Source organism: Anabrus simplex, chromosome 1, assembly GCF_040414725.1.
Source record: "Anabrus simplex isolate iqAnaSimp1 chromosome 1, ASM4041472v1, whole genome shotgun sequence".
Lineage (NCBI taxonomy): Eukaryota > Metazoa > Arthropoda > Insecta > Orthoptera > Tettigoniidae > Anabrus > Anabrus simplex.
The window spans coordinates 1,406,425,094-1,406,449,297 of record NC_090265.1 but is presented as its reverse complement, the minus strand read 5'-3'; the positions used below and the strand labels follow the sequence as shown (position 1 = coordinate 1,406,449,297).

The window sequence follows — 24,204 nt, the reverse complement described above, 5'->3', positions numbered from 1 at the left end:
CTTCATACAATTCTCAGTTTTTAATTTTAATCAACAACATTAAATTATTTACCTACCCTCAGCATTATAAAAATTTAAATATTTACAGTTTCTTTCTCAATAACAAAAAATGTTATTATACTAAAAAGTGTATGGTGACACCAAAGTATGGCGTCGAAAGTCACAACTCAAGAAAAATTTCACTGAAATAAAGACAAAAGGTGGAGCTTAAGAATAGCTCATTCCCTTGCTCTTTCCCAACGAGTTTCCGTATATACAATAAAAAAGGTCACTTAACTTTACATAACCAACTGCCATCAAAATGTTGTAAAATGATATATTTGTTAAAAATTTGTTTCTACTTGTTTAACGTCGCACTAACACATCGAAAGTTTTCGGCGAAGTTTTTCACTTTGTAAAAATTATTGGAAAATGGTTCATAATGGAAAACCGGCGAGACGGGTGGTGAAAGCAAAAATAAAATGGTACTATCGTTGTTAAAACGGGACTTACGGTCACCCTGCCAACACTGCTGTTTTCCCTTTCAACGACATACGAGGAAATTTGTCATTCTGTAAACGATGTGGGTTTTTTTTCGACTTTACGGAAGAAATTAAAATCACAGCTCATCAGTTAAACTCAAAGATGCTGCAATATTCTAACCACTCACATGTAAAATACTGTAAGACAATGTCCTGTCATGACACCAGCAAAACATTACATGATCTTTAAATATAGCTATCGAGAAGTGATCAGTTTATGGCTCTATACTGGATCCAGTAATACTACACCTATTGTGCTGCTGTATTCCTACTAAGAAGGGAAGGGTACCTGTTTTGAAAATAGCGGTCTAAAGAACAACAGGTTACAATTTTGTTTGATGATTCTATCGTTTCCTTTCGACTGCTTGTTTCACATAAGGAGGCCACAGGTGAAAGTGTGTTTTATTTGAAAGGTAGAGCAAACAGAGGACCATTATATAAGACAAATAGGAAATAGAATCAATTAATCTGCACCAATTATCTGTTAGCGTCGATTATGCTAGTTGCTTTACGTCACACCGACACAGATAGGTCTTATGGCGACGATGGGACAGGAATGGGCTAGGAGTATGAAGGAAGCGGCCGTGGCCTTAATTAAGGTACAGCCCCTGCATTTGCCTGGTGTGAAAATGGGAAACCACGGAAAACCATTTTCAAGGCTGCTGACAGTGGGGTTCGAACCTACTATCTCCCGAATACTGGATACTGGCCGCACTTAAACGACTGCAGCTATCGAGCTCGGTTGTCGATTATGGGGAAACTAAAAGACAGGGGAGAAAGTACGTCCACCTTCAAAGTGGTTCGGTACCTAACATGTTTAGGTATCATTAATAATGAATAAACCATGAAATCGAAGTTCGTAATAATTCATTGACTAAGAAAAGAAATGAATTACTTACGTTCTCCCAAAGGTCAGCTCGAAGTCTCTGAGACTGCACACACAGAAGAGGACGCCAAGCCACTGACCACAGTCAGAACGAATGTTATTCTAACTGGATCTAACAACTCTGTCCACATCTCGTTAATTGGCTGCCAATGTACATATTTCTTAGCAAACTACAGCTAATTTCTACATCGCAAATTTTCACATAGTCGTTCTGCCATTGATGGCCGAACGTGTTAAAAACACTTCTTCAAAACAAGTGATTAATTTAATTTATACGTTTCTCCAGGTATGTTATAGTTTTTTAAGCGTTATACTTCATGTTTCGACAGACAGGAAAAACGTAGCAGTTGTGTTAACTGAATCGACCCTGAAAAAGGTTGGCTTCCTTCCTTAAAAAAATAATTACATATCATATTAAACATTATATGCAAATATTTACTTTTATGGAGCTACATTCAAATGGTAATTCTAGGACTTTGAGAATTATTAGGAAACACTGGGAAAGAAAACCACGCATTTGACATAAGAAGAAATGGAACTTGCCGTTCATAATAACAACCGCGGGGCTTTTATATCATAAACAATGCTCTAATCTGAGGCTATTTACTGCGATCAACGCTGTAACTCTTTAGGAATTTGATCTTCCATCTGGTCCATCATAGTGTTGTGTAAGTAGTCGTTGTTTTGTCTTTCGCGTAAAATCGCCCATGATATTCTGTACAATTCATACTTTAATATCCGGCCCTGTGGCTAACTGGTTAGCATGCTGGCCTTTGGTCCCAGGGTTTCAGATTTCGATTCCCGACTGGGTCGGGGACTTAAACCTATATTGGTAAGTTCCTCTGGCTCGGGGTTTCGGTGTGTGTGCCGTCTTCTACATTAAAATTCATCGTCGGTAAAACCCCATTTGTGAACTCTGTGACAATAAGTGTGGCAGGTATTATCTACTCTACGGCTCGGAAAGAACTATATCTCTCGTTAAGTATAGTGAAGAAAATTAAATTGTCTCTGTGCTTTAAAACTGGCCATTGGCTGCAAACATCTATTATTATTATTATTATTATTATTATTATTATTATTATTATTATTATTATTATTATTATTATTATTATTAGTAGTATTAGTATTAGTATTAGTATTAGCATTCATTCAACTTCACTAATCGGCCAACTAGGGACCACGACAAGCCTCACTTCACATTCTAAAATTTGTTAACTTTTCACTTGATCCACATCGTCTTCATTATCTCACTAGGTTTAGCACGATATTCTTCTGTCCATTTCGCACCAATTGCCCGTTTTTCGTCCTGGAAAGTCCCAAAAGTCTTGATGGCTGCTCTGAAAAGATTTCGGTCTTGTGCATCTTCTGCTGGTATGCCCAGATCTTCTTCTTATTAACATCCCATTCTCGCCAGCGTTCAACTAGAAAGACGCTCACCAGGCCTCTCCGGAGATCACAACTTATTATTATAATTTAATATTTTTTAAATCGTATTTTTAATTCTGATATCTTCAGTACACCTTCACACGCCCAGAACTTCCTCACTCATCTTAACCTTCCTTCGAAAACATCTTCCGCCAATACAGAGGAACTAATTACTGTACATCGCAAACCCTGACTTATTCCCAGTTCCTTAAGAGCAGATATTTTCTCAGCATTCGCATTACCATTAATTTGATAAGATTCTCTGTGTAACACATCAGTCTATCTATCTATCTATCTATCTATCTATCTATCTATCTATCTATCTATCTATCTATCTACGCCATTGTATGTATGTATGTATGTATGTATGTATGTATGTATGTATGTATGTATGTATCTCCTCCTAAATCACTGGAGCGATTTCAACCAAACTTGATACATTTACGACTTAGTACATCAGGAGACAAACCACGTTGGATAAGACACCCCTAGGGGCGGGGTTGGGAGGGGATGAGATATAAAAATACACGAAGATAGTGTCGAATCCATTATTTTCGGGATTGCTGAGATGAATAGTGACACTCCGGATGTCGTTTATGTCCAAATTCATCCTCAGTCGGCATGGAGTGAGAAGTGGTGAAAAAAGAACGCGTCCAAAAAGACCGAGATTGTGGACGTATCGGCGTATGTTCCAGCATAGCTCTCAAGTAAACTTAGTACAAATATTACTTAATATATGGAAACGTTACTGTGGGGAAAGGACCCTAGAACCCCTAAGGAAGTGGGTGAAATATAAAATAACGGAAAACGACCGATACTAGTGTCGAATTCATAGTTTTCGAGGTCGCTGAGATGATCTGTGACACTCGTAATTCACTGTCGTAATTCATCCCCAATCGGAATGGGGATAAGTAGGGATGAAAAATGATGTCCAAAATGACCGACATTATGGATGTATGTGTGCTCTAGCATACCAAACTTGGTACACATATGACTTACAATAAAAAAAATTACTATGGGGGTGAAATATTAAAAAACCGAAAAATGGGTGCATATAAAAATAATAGACAACGACAAATATTAATGTACCGCCCATAGTTTTCGGGGTCGGTGAGGTGAGTAACGACACTCCGTATGACGTTTACTGGTAAGTCCAAGTTCAGCCATTATCGGCATGTGGATGAGAAAGGATGAAAAAGAAAATGTCGAAAATGACAAAAATTACGGATGTATATGTGTTCGTTCCAGCATAGTCCTCACATAAAATCGGTACATATGACGTGACATGTGACAATAATCGAAAACAAGCCATATTAATGTCGAATCCATAGGTTTCTGGCTTGATGAGGTGAATAGTGACATTCTGGATGTCGTTTAAGTCCATCTCCTTCCCCCATCGGCATGGGGGAGTGGGGGGGGGGGACAAGAGATGAAAAAGAATGTGCAAAATGGCCGTGATTATGGATGTATCTGCGTATGTTCCAGAACAGCTCTCAATCAAACTTGCTACACATACTACTTATATTTAGTTAATTCGCAGAATTTTGCAGACTGAACGCTGAAAGGCGTAACGGTCTATAAAGAATACGTTACTATTGTGGTAATTGTCCAAAATCACTAATGCTGAGGTGTACTTCTGGGCCATCCAGGTTCATACTGTTTTTTTTTTTTTTTTTTTATTAAAATCGCATACATGCGAGCGAGATATTCGAAACAAACCAGAGGAGAAATGTTGTAACGTCCCTGTCGGTGAATATCGTCCAGAAAGAGTTCACAAAATCTCGTGCTATAACTAGAGAGCAGTGCGTTCGCAATTATATGCTATCCATGAGATTAAATATTGATTGCTGGTGCGAAACGTATTTACACAGTAGTTTTGGATTTCAGCTCCAGACAAATGCTGTACAGGTACGACACTTGATATCATAGCTCTTACCAGTAAGTAACAATTCTTAACTGAACTACTTGCAAATACACAGATTTCACGACAATATAGCTCATTAGGGTAATTTCACACTAAAAAAAATATACGTGAAATTCCAGATAATAAACAACTTGATTTCCGTGTGCTAAAATGGATTTAAAAATTAAGTTTTAAATATCCAAGGCCAATTAACGGCGACTGAACCTACCTCTGACCCAGTGGACATAATGCTATCCTCTTGGCAGTAAATGAAGCACCGTGCCTCACACTCTTCATCAGATGGCTGTTGGAAACAACACACGACGGTCACGGTTCCCTTCACAACACAACTGAGATAGTTACAACTTCGTGAAGGTGATCCACGGAATTCAGAACTTTACTGCTGTACTTAACCAGATAACACTGTGCTGTAAAAATCCTCTCAAATTACGTTTCGGTAAGACAGATTTTAGTGGGTTGATTTACGTCCTTAATAATCCAGCATGTAAATGGTATAATATATACGTTTAATAAATGTGAATATAATGGGTGGGGCATTACAAAACTCTATTTTATTTTATTTTGCTTTACGTCGCACCGACACAGATATGTGTTATGGCGACGATGGGATAGGAAAGGCCTAGGAATTGGAAAGAAGCGGCCGTGGCCTTAATTAAGGTACAGCCCCGGCATTTGCCTGCTGTGAAAATGGGAAACCACGGAAAACCATCTTCAGGGCTGCCGACAGTGGGGCTCGAACCCACTATCTCCCGATTACTGGATACTGGCCGCACTTAAGCGACTGCAGCTATCGAGCTCGGTACAAAACTCTTAACAACACCATATCATCACTATCATCATCATCATCATCATCATTTTGTGGTGTCATTACTGCTCAGTTGCTTGAGCATGTTCTTCATAAGGTAAAGCTCGTCAGGCTCCGTGGCTAAATAGTTATCGTGTTGAACTTTGGTCCAAGGGCTATCTGGTTCGATTCCCGACCGGGTCGGGCATTGTAACGTTAATTAGTTAATTCCTCTACCTCAGGGACTGCGTGTGTGTCGTCTTCAACATAAGAATTATCATAAGTAGGCCCCTATCCTCAAGTACATGCAGATAACCTGTTGGTGTCAATTCGAAAGTCCTGCACCAGAACTCTCTGGAGTCCATACGTTATTATTATTATTATTATTATTATTATTATTATTATTATTTTATTTTTATTATTATTATTATTATTATTATTATTATTATTATTATTATTATTATTATTATTATTATTATTATTATTATTATTATTATTATTATTATTGAATGAAAAGTTCAACCCAAGATTAGTCATATTGCTTAATCTTAAAGTGTTGTGCCCTCTCATGGTGCCCTCCAAGCAGTCATGGCTCGAGAATCCTATATAGCGCCAAATTGAATCTCGTTCCTAGTCATAATAACATCTGAAATTATAAATCAGATTGAAGACACAGTCATTTAGGGTGACAAGGGAGATTTCTCATCGCAGAGCGTTGAGATGAACCTGAACTCGGAAAACAAAATCCAGTGAAAAAAGAACCGTGGGCATCCAACCCACTCCCTATGCATGAAGGAATTAAGATATAAAATAATTTGAAAAAGTATCGTCCAAGATATTTCTACATATACATTTGAAATGCGGAATTGGTTTCACGTAAGGTGTTTGAAGAAAGACATGTTTAATTTCAATGGCAATATTAGATACATAAATTGAACCTTAAATTATAAGTGGAATGAAGTGCATGTAAGTATTATATCAGAGTTATACATTACTATAATATTAAAAGAGAAAGTTCAGTGATTTAATATGCACTCTCAAACCATGCTGTAATGAAGATTCAATTCAGTACAATATATATAATTACACTTGTTTACAAAATTATGCTTTATTTGCCATAATAACGTAATTACATAGAATTAAATACTGTGAACAAGTCTGAATGTGCTTTGAAATGCATTCCATCAAGCAAAGTTCTAATTTGGCTCACATTTTTGACAGAAAATAAAGAACAAGAATTGTCCTGTGAAAGCAATTAATGCTACTTAAAACCACTAAGGTGCTCTTAGTGCTTTCTTAAGAACTGTAGAGCGCTTTTCTAGGAAGTTGATATTTACTCGCGACGCTTTAAAATCGACAGATTTACCCACATGCTTTGGATGTTTTTCCAGCAAGTGTTTTGTATGTTGTACAGGTTTCAGATTGTCGTTAGCTAAAATATCCAAGCCGTTCCTGGTTATTCACTAGAATGTTAGTGAAACCTTAATTTAGATAATCGTCTTGATACTTGCGCACTTTTGTGTCGAACTTATCTCTTATCTTTACATCGTTAGAAACCGAGTCTAACCATCGTCGTCTTGGTCTACCTCTACTTCTCTTACCCTCCATAGCAGAGTCCATTATTCTCCTAGGTAACCTATCCTCCTCCATTCGCCTCACATGGCCCCACCACCGAAGCCAGTTTATGCGTACAGCTTCATCCATCGAGTTCATTCCTAAATTTCTTTATCTCCTCATTCCGAGTACCATCCTGCCATTGTTCCCACCTGTCTGTACCAGCAATCATTCTTGCTACTTTCATGTCTGTTACTTCTAAATTATGAATAAGATATCCTTGGCCCACCCAGCTTTCGCTCTCGTAAAGCAAAGTTGGTCTGAAAACAGACCGATGTAAAGATAGTTTCGTCTGGGAGCTGACTTCCTTCTTACAGAATACTGTTGATCGCAACTGCGAGCTCACTGCATTAGTTTTACGACACCTTGATTCAATCTCACTTCCTATATTACCATCCTGGGAGAACACACAACCTAAATACTTGAAATTATCGACCTGTTCTAGCTTTGTATCACAAATCTGAGATTCACTTCTGTTGAATTTCTTACCTACTGACATCAATTTAGTCTCCGAGAGGCTAATTTTCATACCATACTCATTGCACCTATTTTCAAGTTCCAAGATATTAGACTGCAAGCTTTCGGCACAATCTGCCATTAAGACCAAGTCGTCAGCATAGGCCAGACTGCTGCTTTGCTTTATTGATTTAATTTAATTTCGCTACTGAGTTTTAACATTTCTACTTAAGCATTTCGCTCATAATAGTCATGGACGTTGTAATATCTGTATCAGTTTTCTCTCGCCTTCTGTTGAATAATATGGGAAATTGTGTTTGCCTTCGGGCGTGCTCCATTGCGGTTGTTACAAGTACATATGGCAATCGTTGGTTACATATGAAATAAACCCACCGTGACTTTAAAGCATGTCGGATTGATCTATTTGTACGTAGTGCTACCAATATTTATATTCTATCAATACGTTTTACTGGCGTATTTTTTAATGTAGTGTGTAAAAAGCAGCTATCTATTGTCTAGAACGGTATCGTTCTTGCATAGCCTTGAATTATTATTATAACTTTTTTTACCATTTGCTTTACATCGCACCGACACAGATAGGTCTTATGGCGACGATGTGATGAGAAAGGCGTCGGAGAGGGGAGGAAGCGGCCGTGGCCTTAATTAAGGTACAGCCTCAGCATTTGCCTGGTGTGAAAATGGGAAACCACGGAAAGCCAACTTCAGGGCTGCCGACAGTGGGGTTCGAGCCCACTATCTCCCGAATGCAAGCTCACAGCTGTGCGCCCCTAAACGCACAACCAACTCGCCCGGTAAATTGTTTGAACTGTTTAAACACTTATAACATAACAGCATAAATCTTTGGTGCAATGACCAGTTTTATGGCTCTTTGGTCGATCTGTCAAAATATAAATTATTTCTTGAGTTCACGACCTTGTCCTGTAGAGTCTTACGCGTTTAGTAACAGTTTCTTTGCGGTTGAAAACAAACAATGCGCTGTTAAAAACAAGAAAGATACATTGATCGTTGGTTGAAAACGGGTAAATTGACTCAAAAAAAATCTGAAAACGAAGATAGTGATACTAAGCCGTCAGAAGTCCGACTCGTTGGCTGAATGGTCAGCGTACTGGCCTTCGGTTCAGAGGGTCGCGGGTTCGATTCCCGGCCGGGTCGGAGTTTTTAACCTTCATTGGTTAATTCCAATGGCCCGGGGGCTGGGTGTTTGTGCTGTCCCCAACATCCCTGCAACTCACACTGCAACTCACACACTACACATAACACTATCCTCCACCACAATTAGACGCAGTTACCTACACATGGCAGATGCCGCCCACCCTCGTCGGAGGGTCTGCCTTACAAGGGCTGCACTCGGTTATAAATAGCCACACGAAATTATATATTATAGCCGTCAGAAGAATAGCAGTTTATCAATTTGTAAGTCTTCTCTATTGGTAATGATAATATACACAGTGATGGTGAAATGGAAGCGGAAAAACGCTGGCCCGAGGCTTGTACTGTAGCTCAGTGGACTGAAGGGAAGCATGTTCCGCTTAATAGTGAAAATGGAAAACTTGAATGTAGTATATGTTAATCTGTTAAAACGTAAGGATTGTGCAAAGAAGAAGGAATCCGTATTTCAGTAGAATGGAGCCAATATAGGATCGAGGCCTCTGGTAATAACCGAACATCTCAGCTGTCTAGCCTTCGAAACAAAATTAGAAAGCATCATGAATGAGAAGGGCACAAAACTGCTTCCGTAATTCAACAAGAATCACAGACAAAGAGCATCGAAGGAGTCGTTATGAAGCTTATATCTGACCAGCTTACTATATAGCAAACCGGGTGAGTTGGCCGTGCGGTTAGGGGCGTGCGGCTGTGAGCTTGCATCCGGGAGACAGTGTGTTCGAACCCCACTGTCGGCAGCCCTGAAGATAATTTTCCGTGCTTTCCCATTTCACACCATTTCACGGCCGCTTCCTTCCAACTCCTAGGCCTATCCTATCCCTCGTCGCCGTAAGACCTATCTGTGTCGGTGCGACGTAGAGCAACTAGCAAAAAAAAAAAAAAAAAAAAAACTATATAGCAAAGAACAATTGACCATTTTCAGATCATGAAGATCTTAGGTAACTACGGCAGATCAAAAGGTAAATGTTGGTTCCATTCTTCATTCCCGTTACTCTGTAGCGAACATTATAAATCACCAATTGGCTCAGTCAATTATTACCAGAGGATCGAAAACTGAGCGTCCTTATTGACGAATCACCAAATGTAGGCTGTACCAGGCGGTACACCTCCACGCTGCTAATTCAAATATTGCGCCAGTTGAAACTCCTCTACAGGAGAACGCCTGAACTTTAACAAACTGTACTAATTCTAAGGTTTCTCAGAAGATGTCGCTATTGTAAATTTTGAAGTGTTCTGAACTGTGTCTATTTCGATTTATGTTTGTTTGCTCTGTAGCAAGAAGTGTGGACATTCTCTTCTAGATGTCACTACATAAAAACTATAACTGTGCACCCTGGTGCGAAGTGAACGAACTGTTTTTCGAAGAAAATTTTGTATCCCTAAGTTTGTTCTTTGTTAAATTTCTTTCTTTCATCTTTTGGATTGGCAATATTAATCACTGTTTCCGCCAGTTTTGAATGCAGCCAATCCCGAATTTTCTTAATTAATTTTCCTCCAATCCTGGGTTTCTTGTCCATGCTGTGTGTAACTTTTGGTGTTAGCCAATAAAGGGAAGGGGTGTGGCACTTTTATTTCATGAAAGGTCTCGAAGCTTCCTTGGGGGTATAAAACTGCTGAGGTTCATGGCTCGTCGCCACTTCATCGACATCTTGCTTAGTGTGTGATTATGTATCAGGGGGCGGGTAGCGCCTCTTTCTTCGGGCAGCAGTTCTTCCCCAAGGTAATGGCCGCTTAATAACTTTATTTCTTGCTAGCTCAGCAGTTTAACCCTCGGGGCAGGTTCGTAACTTTTCTCATGTAACCTATCTTTAAAATGTAATAGACATTTGGTAAAATTTTGGCTCTTTAATTATAAATTGGGATAGAGAGTGCCTAACCCTCTCGAGCTCTCACTCATATTGTTTTGAGGTGACTACGTTTTCATTACCGTTTTTCTTCTCTTCGTAATGTAAATAAGTTTTCTTATCGTGTCACCTCCTTAGTATGAGATTAGCCCTTGCGTAAGCGGCCTAGTGCCAAGTAGGTTTTAAAAGTGTATTAGGAGTGCAAGCTACGCCTCCAGTCAACTCAGAATTTTGGGCCATGTAATTGACCTGTTTCTTTACTGAATAGGCCTCAGTAGGTTGGGTATTATTACCCCTGTTCTAGTATGCCTGGAGGGCAGATTGAAGGTGGAGTTTGGTGTGGCCTTTGAACAGGCTTGAACTTTGAGAGCGGATTTGCTCTTTCTTAAAAATGGATTTTCTGTGTGCCTCGAGGAGGCTTAACTGGGTAATTGGGAGCAAGTGCTCCTTGGCATGATTGGGGTTTTCTGCCCCTTTGTTGAACTTGATACATAGGTAAAGTTGGGCTCATTGCTCAAGGATTGTGAGTCTGGGGCTCGGAGCCCAAATCCAGTAACAAACTGTAATTGTACATTCTTAATTTGTTGATATGCTACTGGGTACCTGTTGTACTTGTTATTTCTTGATCTTGAAAAGAAAATATAACCTTTGCTAAATTTTAAATTAACTTCAATTTCGTAGTTGGGACCTATTCCAGCCCGCACCTTCTTTCACCTCTGCTGGTCCACCAAAACATTGTAACATAGGCAATAAGAGCGTATTTAGGTGGAGACAACCCCAGTTATGATGATTCTAATTATAAAGACGTCACACACACAGCCGCCGGAATTAACCAATTAAAGTTAAAATCCCCGATCTGGCCTGGAATCGAAGCCGGGACCCCTTGGAGCAAAAGCAAGCACGCTAGCCATTTAGCCATGGAGCCAGACACCAGTGGTGCAACTCATCTCAGATCCCCCCACAATGGAGGTGAGCTACATGCACCATTTCAACCACATAACAGCCCTCCTGCCAGTCTTAAATTTCTGGCAGTATTGGGAATCGAACCCCGGTCCCCGAGGACGGCAGCTAATAACACTAACCGTTTAGCTATGGGAGCGGGCGCTGTTTCCATGGTATTGCCTACACCACAGGCTAGAATATTCTGTGTCTGACGCTGTCATTGATGTCAGGGGAATTGAAATTTCAACGCCTTCATGGACAATAATTCTCGTGCACTAAAAGGAGCATGTCATGAGCTTGACGTGCAATTCCTGAAAGTACGAAGAGTACGAGGTATTTGACGATCGTAGGCGACCTGCGCGTCGTGATGAGGATGAAATGATGATGAAGACGACACATACATCCAGTCCCCGTGCCAGGGGAATTAACCACTTATGGTTAAAATTCCCCACCCTGCCGGGAATCGAACCCGGAACCCCTGTGACCTAAGGCCAGCACGCTAACCATTTAGCCACAGAGCCGGACTTATTGACAGTTTATAAAGATGAACAATGTGAACACACACAGTTTGCCTTGAATGCTGCAAAGAATGGCGTGCTCAACTATCTCATACTTCAACACAATCCGAAGATATTTCCAAATACAATATAGACAATACACGACATTTCCGGATTTAGCCTTGTTAAAATAGGAGACAATTCGCAAGTGGCGCTCCTAGTGGCGTGACCTGTAAATTTGCGCTAAATTCAAATATCAATGGAAATTCATATGCGGAAATGGATAATAAATTGCCCCCAGAAAGAAAGTGTTATTAAGATATTATCTTCAGAATTGCTAAAGCAATTCTGGATAAATTAAAGAAGAATTTTTAAAGCTACAACCTGTTTTCCAGTCAATGACCGAGTCAGGAATGGAATGAATGAAGCCCCTATCTTGCGGCGTGGATAGGAATTTTGCCGGCTGCCGAAGCCTGTCGCACTCCTCTGGGGCAATGATTAATGACTGACAGATGAAATGAAATGATAGTGGAGAGTGTTGCTGGAATGAAAGATGACAGGGAAAACCGGAGTACCCGGAGAAAAATAAAACCTGTCCCACCTCCGCTTTGTCCAGCACAAATCTCATAAGAAGTGACCGGGATTTGAACCACGGAACCCAGCGGTGAGAGGCCGACGCGCTGTCGTCTGAGCCACGGAGGCTTGAAAGAAGAATTGTTCAACAGGTTATTATTTAAAGATTGAAATTAGACATATATTCAAGATATGAAATGCACTGCTGTGAAAGGGCTTGATCTTTCATTTATACATTACTGTACTTTTCTTGCTTTAGCATTCCTGCATGAACGTTTACGGATAGATTTGTCTATTCTCTAATTTAAAAAGTATTGTATCATTACATTAAGACACTTGTCAATAAACAGATCGGCACATTCCTGTCCTTTTCTCCTGGAAGGACTACCCCTTTCGGAAGGAGCGGTAGCATTCGATGTTTTATTTTTTGGGAGATTCTGTGTTGGTACGGATCCCGGCTTTAATCTGAGAAGATGGATAAAAGAAAGAAAAACATGAAAATTTTTGCCCATAGTTATGTTCTGAGGAATATTTACGTACAATCAGAGTAAAAATATAACATATCTTTGGCTGTACAGTCGGGGATTTCTAAATTCTCTGGCTTGGAAATGATCTGAATGTATCTTATAATTTTGCCATTGATGCTTTCACGACCCGTACTTATAGACTTGATATAGGCTTTTGGGCTTATGCCGTGTCAAGAAAATAAGGTGAAATTCTTTACATTTCGCATATAACTTTGCTCTGCGTCTTCAGAAGAAAAACTCGACTGTCCACGAGAAAGGCTTCTCAAACAATGAGGTTTGGATTTAGACGTTATAATAGAACTGGATATGGTACGTTCACTCGTCACCAGATGGCTCCCCGGACATTGTACAGAGCTAGCGTTCGAAGCGGAAGCTAACGGAACCATCAGAATCAGTCTGAGAGGATCACATAACAGGTGTACGCACATATGAAAGTATCACATTGACAAAATTCAGGAATGAAACATCTACCGATGATGAAAGTACGAATTTGGAAAACAGCAAAACGAAATAACAATAGTGAAGGGACAGGGAAGAGAAGTACCTACGTAAATCCTTAAAGGCTGGCAACCACGTATTAATTGATAGCCAGTGCCCCTGTTGAGATTATTAGGATCTCTATGTATTTCCACAGCTTCCCCTATAATCCTGGACCTGTAGTGTCTAGTGTGGAGCATCATGACATCATGACCCAGCTATTAATGGTTTGTCTGGCTGGTTGAGAAAAATATTTCGTTCATGTTCCTTGATTCGAGTACCAGTGTACCGGCATGTTTGGCCAATGTATACCTTACCGCAAGTACAGGGAATTTCGTATAACCCCAGGATGTAAAAGTGGGGACAATTTGTCCTTGGTTTTACCCAGCCTGTGAGCAATTTTAGTGACGGTGCCAAACACGGTTTTTTATAATGTGTTTGCTGAGGACCTTGGCAATTCGATATGTGGTGCCGTGAATGTAAGGCAGGTAGGGAGTTGTCTTCACCTCTTTCTTCTGTGAGCTTTGCTTGGTCGTTTCACTGGGATGCAGGGCTCTATGAATCAGCAAATCGCTGTAACCATTACCCTTTGAGTGTGCCCATCTCCACCTGGGTATTTGATGGCTCACAAATTCGTCTCGCTTCCTGGTGAGTGTTGTGAGAACGCCTTGTTTTACCGGGCGAGTTGGCCGTGCGGTTACGAGCGCGCAGTTGTGAGCTCGCATCCGGGAGATAGTGGGTTTGAACCGCACTGTCGGCAGCCCTGAAGATGGTTTTCCGTAGTTTCCCATTTTCACACCAGGAAAATGCTGGGGCTGTACCTTAATTAAGGCCACGGCCGGTTCCTTCCCATTTCTAGGCATTTCCTGTCCCATCGTCGCCATAAGACCTATCTGTGTCGGTGCGACGTAAAGCAAATAACAAATGCCTTGTTTTTCTGCTGGATGGTGGTGAGAATCTGCATGAAGATAGCGATTTGTGTGGGTAGGCTTACAATAGACTGTGTGTCCTAAGGAATCGTCCGGTTTCTTTCTTACTAGAACATCCAAGAAAGAACGGCATATGTCCGACTCCATCTCCATAATGAATTTAATTGAAGGATGTTGCTGATTTAGGTGGTTTAGAAACAGATGAAGATTCTCAGGACCTTCTGTCCAGAGTATCATCAACATACCTCGATAGGTTTGGCGGGCGCCGAAGCAATAGCCTATTCCTCAAAACGCTCCATAAAGAAATTAGCCACTACGGGCGAAAGTGGACTTCTCATAGCCACTCCGTCTGTTCGTAAAAATTCCCACCTTACAAGAAATAGCTGGAAGTCATGCAGTAGTAAAATAGCTTAATAATGTCCTCAGGGAATAGATGTTCAATGAGAGGCATGACCGAGTCAATCGGCACTTTAGTGAACAAGGACTCCACGTCGATATTTTCTTCTGAAGACGCAGAAAAAATTTTCTCTGCGAAATGTAAAGAATTTCACATTATTTTCTTGACACGGCATGAGCCCAAAAGCCTATATCATGTCTATAGATCTTATAATTCTTATTCAAGCGTAACGTCCATTCTTCCTTGTACACCTTATGCAAGTCACTTCTCTGGCATTTCAAAACCCACAGATGACACCTACAACAACACACTGGCATTGAAGGTTAACTGCTGCACTATCCAACAAAATGAGCTTATTATATTTTAAGCCAGTTAAAATATGGGTCGCATAGGTCACAAGTTTAGGAAGTACTATAAAAATATATTTGTCACTGGAAGAATATATATGTAAACACAATATTTACTTAGACTTTCTTGTCACGAGGGAAAGGGAAGAAAGGCCGCGAATCCTTCTGCACTTCATAGTTATTGCAGCCAAACACAGCATATATCTTTCCACTCATGTTGAGAGGAGGTATAAAGGACTGACTCATGCTACTACTTACTTATGTTAATTTACTACAAACGCATAAATAACACCAAAAATTTCACAAATAAGTACACGTGCTCTTATGTCAGAATCAGTAACTCGAGGTCACTCCGCAAGACAGAGCTCTAATCGCTGTCCCTCGATATCTCGCAGACTGTTGTGTATTATCTCTACAGTATTTGAATCTTCCACTACATGCTAAACAATTTATTCCGGGTGTGGTAGAGAGAATGCGATCCAGATTGTGCACTGATGTGAACTCTAAAAATTATCACCTGTTGCGGGACATTCCAGTACTAGATCCTACTAAAATCAGGCAAGGAGGTATATGTCACGGTGGAAATGAATTATGATCTGCAGACGTTTTACTCTTAATGAAACCTCTGGAACACAGGGCTAAGGGACTTGGCAGACAATCGTGGAGTTGAAGACCTCGCAGAGAACAATTTCCACATCGCCACGTTCAATTGCAAAGTGTGAGCGAGAGCTCATCTTGATGAATACCATCATCAATGACTTAAGATCATCACTGCTGGTTAGTAATGTCTCTAGCCTTGTTGCACCACATGTTGACCGATTTAAGCCTGAAAAATATGTGAAGACCTGACTACAAAACCATCGTGTTGCAACAGACAACAACTCGAGAGATTGTTGCAGTGAGGCGTGTGATGACGATGACACAATAAAAGAGGTGTTTTCGGAGTGTTTAAATTAGATAGCTGGAAGGTGTTGTCATAGAAAATTACTGTATAAACAAAACACCTGTAATTATGTGTCCAAGCTGGGTTTTTTAATGTTTCAATGTGAGCATTATGGTTTTGTTCTACCTTAAAGTGTCTTCTGTTTCTGTGTACCACGTTTGTTTCATATAAAAGGAATCAGTTGTATATGAAGCGCCAACCGCTAATTTTAGGGACAGTGGTGATTTGAAAATAGAAATTAGTAATGCCCTAACTTGTCCTGTAAACATTTTGGTACTACAGCCCTGCGTATAAGTTAGGAGGTTTGTTTTGAAGGGTTATAGGGAGGCACACACAGGGAAATGGGGTGGACTAGGGAGCGGTGATCAAAGTATAGGGATCTTTAAGTCAAGTAAGGATGACATAAACACATGTTAGTGTTAAAATGTGGAAGTATTGTAAAGAAGAGAATAGAATTAAGTAATTTAATATAGGCCTACATTAACAATATGTTGCAATAGGAGTTGAATTATGGCTGAGATATGATATTATGGATGTAAAAATGTTCGCGCGGAACGAAATTGGAGTATTTATCGAAGAGACAGGGTAGGACCGGTATGACCTGGGGGGTGGCGAGGTATTCATTCGGGTGAAAGACGAATTTGTAAGCTAAGAAAATGTCAAGCATGAGAAACATGAAATTCTAGGTGTAAGGCTCATCTCTAAAGATAATAGGCAACTCGATGTTTCTGGAGTGTACAGACCCGAAGAACGTAGCGGTGAAACTAATACGGAATTATTTGATCAGGTAATCAACGAAGTGGCAAACGACACGTAAAGGAACGTGATTGTAGCGGGTGATCTCGATGTACCAATTGGGAAGGTAATGCGAACAGTAATGGCGCTAAATGTAAAAGGTTTTCCTTCAACTAAAGCAAAGATATTGTCTGATTTGTGCGCGAAAACCAAGTGCTCCGTTCTCTTAATTCAGGAAACACGCCGTTCTGTTGATAAGTGAACACCATCGGTTCCAGGAATGCTCACGGCTATTCATCACCCCGGTTGTGTTTATGGTAGTGGAGTATTCTGCAGACCTGGACTGACCATATCGCTAACAGACTTCAGAGAAGAGAAATTAAAATTCTAATGGTAGAAATCAAAGTGTGTCACTGTAACATCGCTCTATAAACCATCTTCAAGGCGGTTAATTTTCTTAGAACGTGCCAATTTCAACACTGTAGATGTCTTCAACAGTCGAAGTACGAGTAGAGGATACAGTAAAGCGGATGAAAATGGTGAATCTGTTGAGCGATGGGCTGAATCTAATGATCTAAACGTAATGTACAATACTGAACAGCCTTTCACCAGTAGGCGCTGGTCCAGTTAAACCAACCCGAACAACAACTCCATCAGCACTAGCCTAAAAGATCGTTGTAACAAAATAATGTGTGAATACTTCCACACCACCCCATCATGGGTAAAATTACGTGTAGCATTCACTCATTGTACTCAACCAGTCAACCACGTTTCAACCACTAATTGAGAAGTGTTCCAAGTACAGCTTGATTCTGCTATCGAAAGTAACACCATCACTTGTGAATGATACAAAGAATTCACAGATGCCATTCGAGAAGTTTCAAAGAAGACAATGCGTAGGAGTACACTGAAAAGTTATATTTCTTGCTGAACTAAGGAAGAAGAATCAGTGCCTAAAGATATTCAAGTTACTTACAGCATACGCCCCTTTTCATGATGAGGTTATAAAGTTGTCTATTAATCTGAATGAGTCCTTGAGAAAATTAGATAACAGTGGCGAAGGCTATTTCTGAAATCAATGTGCTACTTAACAGCCAGAAGGAAATGACCATATTTCACCACTTATCTTGTACCAAACAATACTACTCAGGCCACTGGAATACTTTTCCAGACAAAGTGGCACATCAGGTAAACCTATGTAGTATGATAAATCCTCGTGGTTAAACCTCTCTCGTTTAATTTAAGCAACGAGTGGTCAACTGTACTCTCCGGATACGCCATTTACTTCTGGGAGAGTCGCCAACACCATCAGCAGGTTAAAGTATGGACGTCTGCCGGAATGGGTGGTATCCGGAAAGAACAGGTCAAGAAATTTGGAGTCAGTACCTTGTCATGGTTCACCAACTTCTTTAATTGGTGCGTTCAGTCCGAGAAGATCCCCCTAAACTGAGTCCAAAAGTAAGGCACTCTTAAAACCCGGTCATACACCAGACCAACCAAGGAATTTCAGGCCAGTCTTTCCTCTTAGTCACCTTTTAAAGCTGTTAGAACGACTTATTCTTAACAGGTCGATCCTATCTGTGCAGGTGGGTTTCATACCATGGTGATAATGTACTAAACAATACTGAACCTTACTCAATATATAGAGAACGGATTTCAGAAAGGTCTTGCAAACTGGCGATGTTTTTATAGATTTGACTGATGCTTATAATACTGTCAACCACCAACTCCTTGCACACAAGCTGTATTAAACTAACAGAAGATTTCAAACGTATAAGAATCGTTCTTCATTCACCACCTCTAGCAGAATACAGTATAAGATTTCAGGTGACACTTCAAGGCAAAGGGAGTCATTGGAGGTATTAAAAAGTGCCCTTCAGCAGGGTGGTGACTTGCACCAAACCTCTTCAATGTATACATGATCGATAAAATTATCGGTTATGACACAAAGCATCTTTTATGCTGATGGTCTTTGAACTGGAACACAATGCATGCGCTTTAAGGACATAAAATCCAGGCTGCACACCTGCCTCAACGATCTGTCCAAGTACTACAAGGACAACTTTCTAAAACTAAATTCTAGCAATCTTCGTAATCATGCTGCAAACAATAAACTGAACATCTTTTGGGAAGAAGAAAGTCGTTAATTTTCCACAGTCGTCAAGTTCGTCAAGTACCTTGGGGTTCAACTTGATTGTTCACCCGCATTTAAAGGTACACTGCCGTTCCTTCGGCATGTAGATTAGATTAAAATGAGGAACAAATTATTTAGGATGTTAACAGGTTCCACTTGGGGAGCATATCCAGCAACTGTGCGAACTATATTCCTGGCCTTCCATTTTTTCCCGCAGCTGTGTATATTTGACCTTGGGGAGCCAACTTCATGCGTTCCAAGAATGTGGACACTACCTCGAATGAAACGTATCGTAAAGTCTCTGGTTGCCTCAAACCAACTAATGTCGAAAAGGTATACCACAAGTGTGGTGTAGCACCACCCCTAGTTCGATGCCAAGTGGCAGCTGAGGCAAGGGACGGAAAATCTCCACCTTCTTCACATCCACCAAGCATAAAGTGAACGTTCCAGATCATGGAAAAAGAGTGTGATGAACACGTCAAACCTGCAACAGATAAACCAAGCGCACTCAGGGACGAGTTCTGGCAGCTACAGTTCATACTATGGGACTATAATACCCCAACAGTGGGGACTGATGTCTCACAACCATGGGTAGTATGAAGGATATTTAAAGGACAAAAATACGTATGGCAAGAACTAGGGCCATCCTAAAAATGGAACCGTACATAGAATGGTGCTTGTGACTGCAGTGCTCCTCGGGACCCAAATTGCCGTGCGAAACCTCGGTATGAAAATATTGACGCAGTCGGTGACAAGGCTATAGATGCTGCTTCATACTGGAGTGAATTCAAAATTAGAGGAGACTAATCATCATCATAATCATCATCATCATTATCATCACCGTCATCAGTATATTTTGTAGATTAAAAATTATTTGCTTTTATATCACCATCAATTATTCATTTTCAGATGTAGTAAACGGATGATTTGAAATATTCGTGTGATAATTCTTTGAAACTATGATTCCATAAGAAGTCTCAAAGTAGGCTACCGGGCTTTTCAGATGCATACTCTGCAGCACGTTGAGTTTGCGCACCTGGAAGGCGCATCTGAATCGAAAGTAAAGTTAAAGGAAAATCAATACATATACAAGATGTAAGGTAGCTGAAACTCGATATTAACGTAAGTAATAGGTCGTGGGGAGAAAATCACAAAGTCGCAGGTTTCAGGATTCCTTCTCGAGGAAGGTAATTATTTGGGAATTACGAGAACTACAACGCAGCGGCTGGTGGTAGCTACTGATGAGGTTGCCCGGGTAGGTGCACAGGTGTGTAAACCGGCTAAGCGAGCTGTTGTATCTTCAAGGCCGTGTGTCTGCTGTCATCAAAAGTAACAACATGTATATCTTATTTCCAGAAGAACGACTAGCACTAGTGCATTGATCGAGTTTTGTAACAGTACAGGGCGTAAGTTCAAGCTTTAAACTTAAAAAAGTAAAAATAAAAGTAACAATTCAACAATATGGCATTAAGAGAACCCTGGCCTAGTTCAGTGATGATTCCTGCCCCTTAATTGAACCCTGCAGGTGAAAATAGCACAACACGGAATACTATCTTCAAGACGGTTGGCAGACGAGTATGCTTGAAATGAAAATGTATAAAGTAAGAACATTCCTAATAATGAAAATAAAAATGGAATTCAAGAGGACAGATTGTGACAAATATTCCACACACAGTGTTATTAATTTCATTATGCTCCCTCGAACTCCTCTTAACACTGGCGATGTGATGGAGAAATTAGGGGGCTGGAATAATTCTCCAATGGAGATATTCGATAAATTTCCAACACGGATCAATGGTGACTGATTGATCGCATGCCTACATGGAGCCCTTCTTTGTGGAAATCGTTCAATGTACATCTCCGCAACTGCAGGAGTATTCTCTCCTACTCCGCCACAAATTAAAAACATGTCCAAATATTCCCTCAATGTGAACTGCGAATGGCTAAGCAGTATGTGTTCACTATCTACACCAGGGCCTCTCAGTGTGTATGCGCCTGGTTTATGCACTGTCACGGTGCAAAAGACGACTTCGCTTGGTTGTCCAGAGTGCAGACCCCCACTCTTCGAATTGAAGCAATAGGGCTGTCTCTCTCTTTCCCCACGCCTGTCTCGCTCGCTCCCCTTGTCTCCCTCTTCCTCACTTGCTCCGTAGCACTCCAAATCCGAGCCGAATTGAGCCGAGTTGAGCCGAGCTTAGCCGAGTAACCCAGAAACGAAGCGTTGGACCGAGTCGTGCCGAGTGGAACCGATGTACAGTGCTCGGAGCTCTTGCGCCTCGATTTGCACGCGTGAGATTTTGGGCGTTTGAGAGGCCCTGATCTACACATTAGTCTTGTTCGGATTGTATATATTACGTTACAGAGTGCTCCTCCCCTCCCAACGAGACTGCCGACCTTGTGCACCGTTTGCTTCATCGTACCTTCATTGCCACATGTTCTTTGCTACCATTCAAGTCATAACTCTTCATAATTTGCAGCTAAGCGCTTTGAAACACAGAACAAATAATCTACAAACATTTGTTCTGGCACATTCCTATGTGTTTGTGCACTCAATCGTCTTGCGTTTCAAGCCATTAACCCTTTACATAACAGATTTCATTATGATATTATAGCGTACCGGTGCAAGCTACAGACCTTAACTTGGTACATCAGTTTCCTTTCCACTTCGTATGTGAATATTGTATCATGTTTTATTACAATGGAAGTTCAAAATAGCCCCTCCCTATTCAGCACACAATGTTATTATTCTCATTATGCTCCCTCGAACTCCTCTTAACATCGGCGATGTGTTGTTGTTGAACGAAATTTACACAGAAAGTCCGCCACGTTCAATAAATTTAATCGCGCAAATAATTCCATAGAAAAGTCCAATGAGGTTAAATCGGACGATCTTGGAATAACCAAGTAACCCAAAACAACACGAGACACTACGTCTGAAAATTTATGACATTTAAATAATAACGTAATTTATGTTCATGTCTGCATTACTCACTTGTTCAGCCATCCACTCACAGAAAACCTCGCAATGGGTTCGCTTATCCAGTTGCAGATGTTGAGCATACGTGCCGTTTGAACAAGTGTCAGAGCGGATTGCGTTTAATAATTCTGTGTACTTTATCATCATGTATTCGTAATTTGTGCGCAACAGCTCCGGTACTTGTAAAAGGTTCTGTGGCAACAGCTTATGTCATCATATTCCCTTCCTCTAAATTACTTTGCTGTGAACGAGTTCCTCATTGAAGCATACCATGCAGGCGTAGTCTCTTCTCTATATTCCGAAACGTATTGCGATCTAGATGTCGTCTGGTGATGATATATACATACATACATACATCTTCATTATAGACTTTTATGCCTTTCAGCGTTCAGCCTACAATCGTCTGTGAATAACTAAACATTTCCACACTGCTCCATTTTTAACTAGCTTTTTGGCCTCGTTTAGTTCCATAAAAGATATTTAAATCATTTAAACTGAGTTTAACCATTTTCGCTTTGGTGTTCCTCCATTTCTCTTACCAATGACTGAGTCCATTGTTCTCCTAGGTAACCTATTCTCCATCATTCACTCCACTGAAGCTGATTTATGCGTACCGCTTCAGCCATCAAGGTCATTCCTAACTTAGCTTTTATCTCCTCATTTCGAGTACTCGCCTGCCATTGTTCCCTCCTGTTTGTACCAGCGATTATTCTGGCTACTTTGGGTTTCACTCGCCTTGACCACATCACCATTGATGATATAAGAAGATGATTATTAGGCCCATTCATGAAAATATTCGAGAAAGGCGTCCTCAGTGGTTCGGCCACACTTTACGATCAGCACCTACTATCGTAGCCAGTAGTATCGCACAAACTTGAAAGTTGATGGGCATCGATCGAAACTGCATTGGCAACACTCCACAAACTTAGAACTGAGAGAGACCACTTACGTCCAGTTAACGCCTTAAATCTTATTAAACCGGGCGAGGTGGCCGTGCGGTTAGGGACGCGCAGTTGTGAACTCGCATCAGGGAGATAGTGGGTTCGAACCCCACTGTCGGCAGCCCTGGAGATGGGTTTCCGTGGTTTCCCATTTTCACATCAGGCAAATGCTGGGGATGTACCTTAATTAAGGCCACGACCCATTCCTTCCCATTCATAGGCCTTTCCTGTCCCATCGCCGCCATAAGACCTATCTGTGTCGGTGTGACGTAAAGCAAATAGCAAAAAAAATTCCTATTAAGTGATGCAAGATCCGGCGGGCGGACTCCGCACCAGTTGGACAAACGTTAATATAAATGAGAAGAAGATCATTACATAATGAAAAGGTAGCATAAACCACCACAGACGTGTACATACAGCTCGACTGCAAATTTCTTACCGGCTCTCTACCAAGGGACATTGTCATAACAAACCCGAACGACTAGCAACTATGGGGATAACACAGTAACATAATTATAACAACAACAACAACAACAAAACATTTTATGTTGAGCTACAATATTATTTTGTGAAATTGCAGTACATGCAGCTTGGGTTTAAGTTTGCTTTGTCATCACCCAGAAAATTCATACCTTGATGCTGACCAGTACAGTTATATATTTGCAGATGCAGAATCCCAGTAGATTTAGTTTCTGTCATAGATAAACTATGAACTGTGGAAAAAATATAACTTCATATTTATATTCAGTATTAAAAAGGCACTATATTCCTTGTGCCAAAACATACTGAACCCATGACCTTTGTGCCCTAAGAACATTATGTATAAATCGACAATCATTTAAAAGTTGGATTCTTGATAGCATGGATTTGACACGTGACGAGGGGGTGATTACCTTCGGTCCCACGCTCTGGGGTACGTGACGTCAGCCAAACGTGTCAACGGCGGAAGAATCTCAAGTCATTTTTGTGAACTATTTCAAAGCGCGTGTACATGGCGACCCAAGCCAAGTCAAAAAAATATAGTGCCTATCAAAGGGGGTCAATCATCTCACAAATCGAACCCGTAAAAGTATTAAATGTCCATGAACACTACCGCCAGAAATGTAGCAAGCATGTAGTCACTTTCAAAACCCTTGAAATTACAGT

At 40.6% G+C, this 24,204-nt stretch overlaps 1 protein-coding gene across 3 annotated transcripts in view; it reads right to left on the bottom strand.

Moving 5' to 3' along the window:
* Positions 1 to 24,204, bottom strand: part of LOC136879032 (proton-coupled amino acid transporter-like protein pathetic) — a 168,811-nt gene that overhangs the window by 120,010 nt on the left and 24,597 nt on the right. Inside the window, exon 1 of one of the 3 annotated variants that reach the window (XM_067152758.2) lies at positions 4,965 to 5,079. The exons of 1 other annotated variant lie outside the window; for it this stretch is intronic. The gene's annotated coding sequence lies outside the window, so the exon portion shown is untranslated. Of the gene's footprint in view, positions 1 to 1,420; positions 1,442 to 4,964; positions 5,080 to 24,204 lie in introns of those variants that run through there. One more of the 3 variants, XM_067152775.2, reaches the window with a different exon arrangement.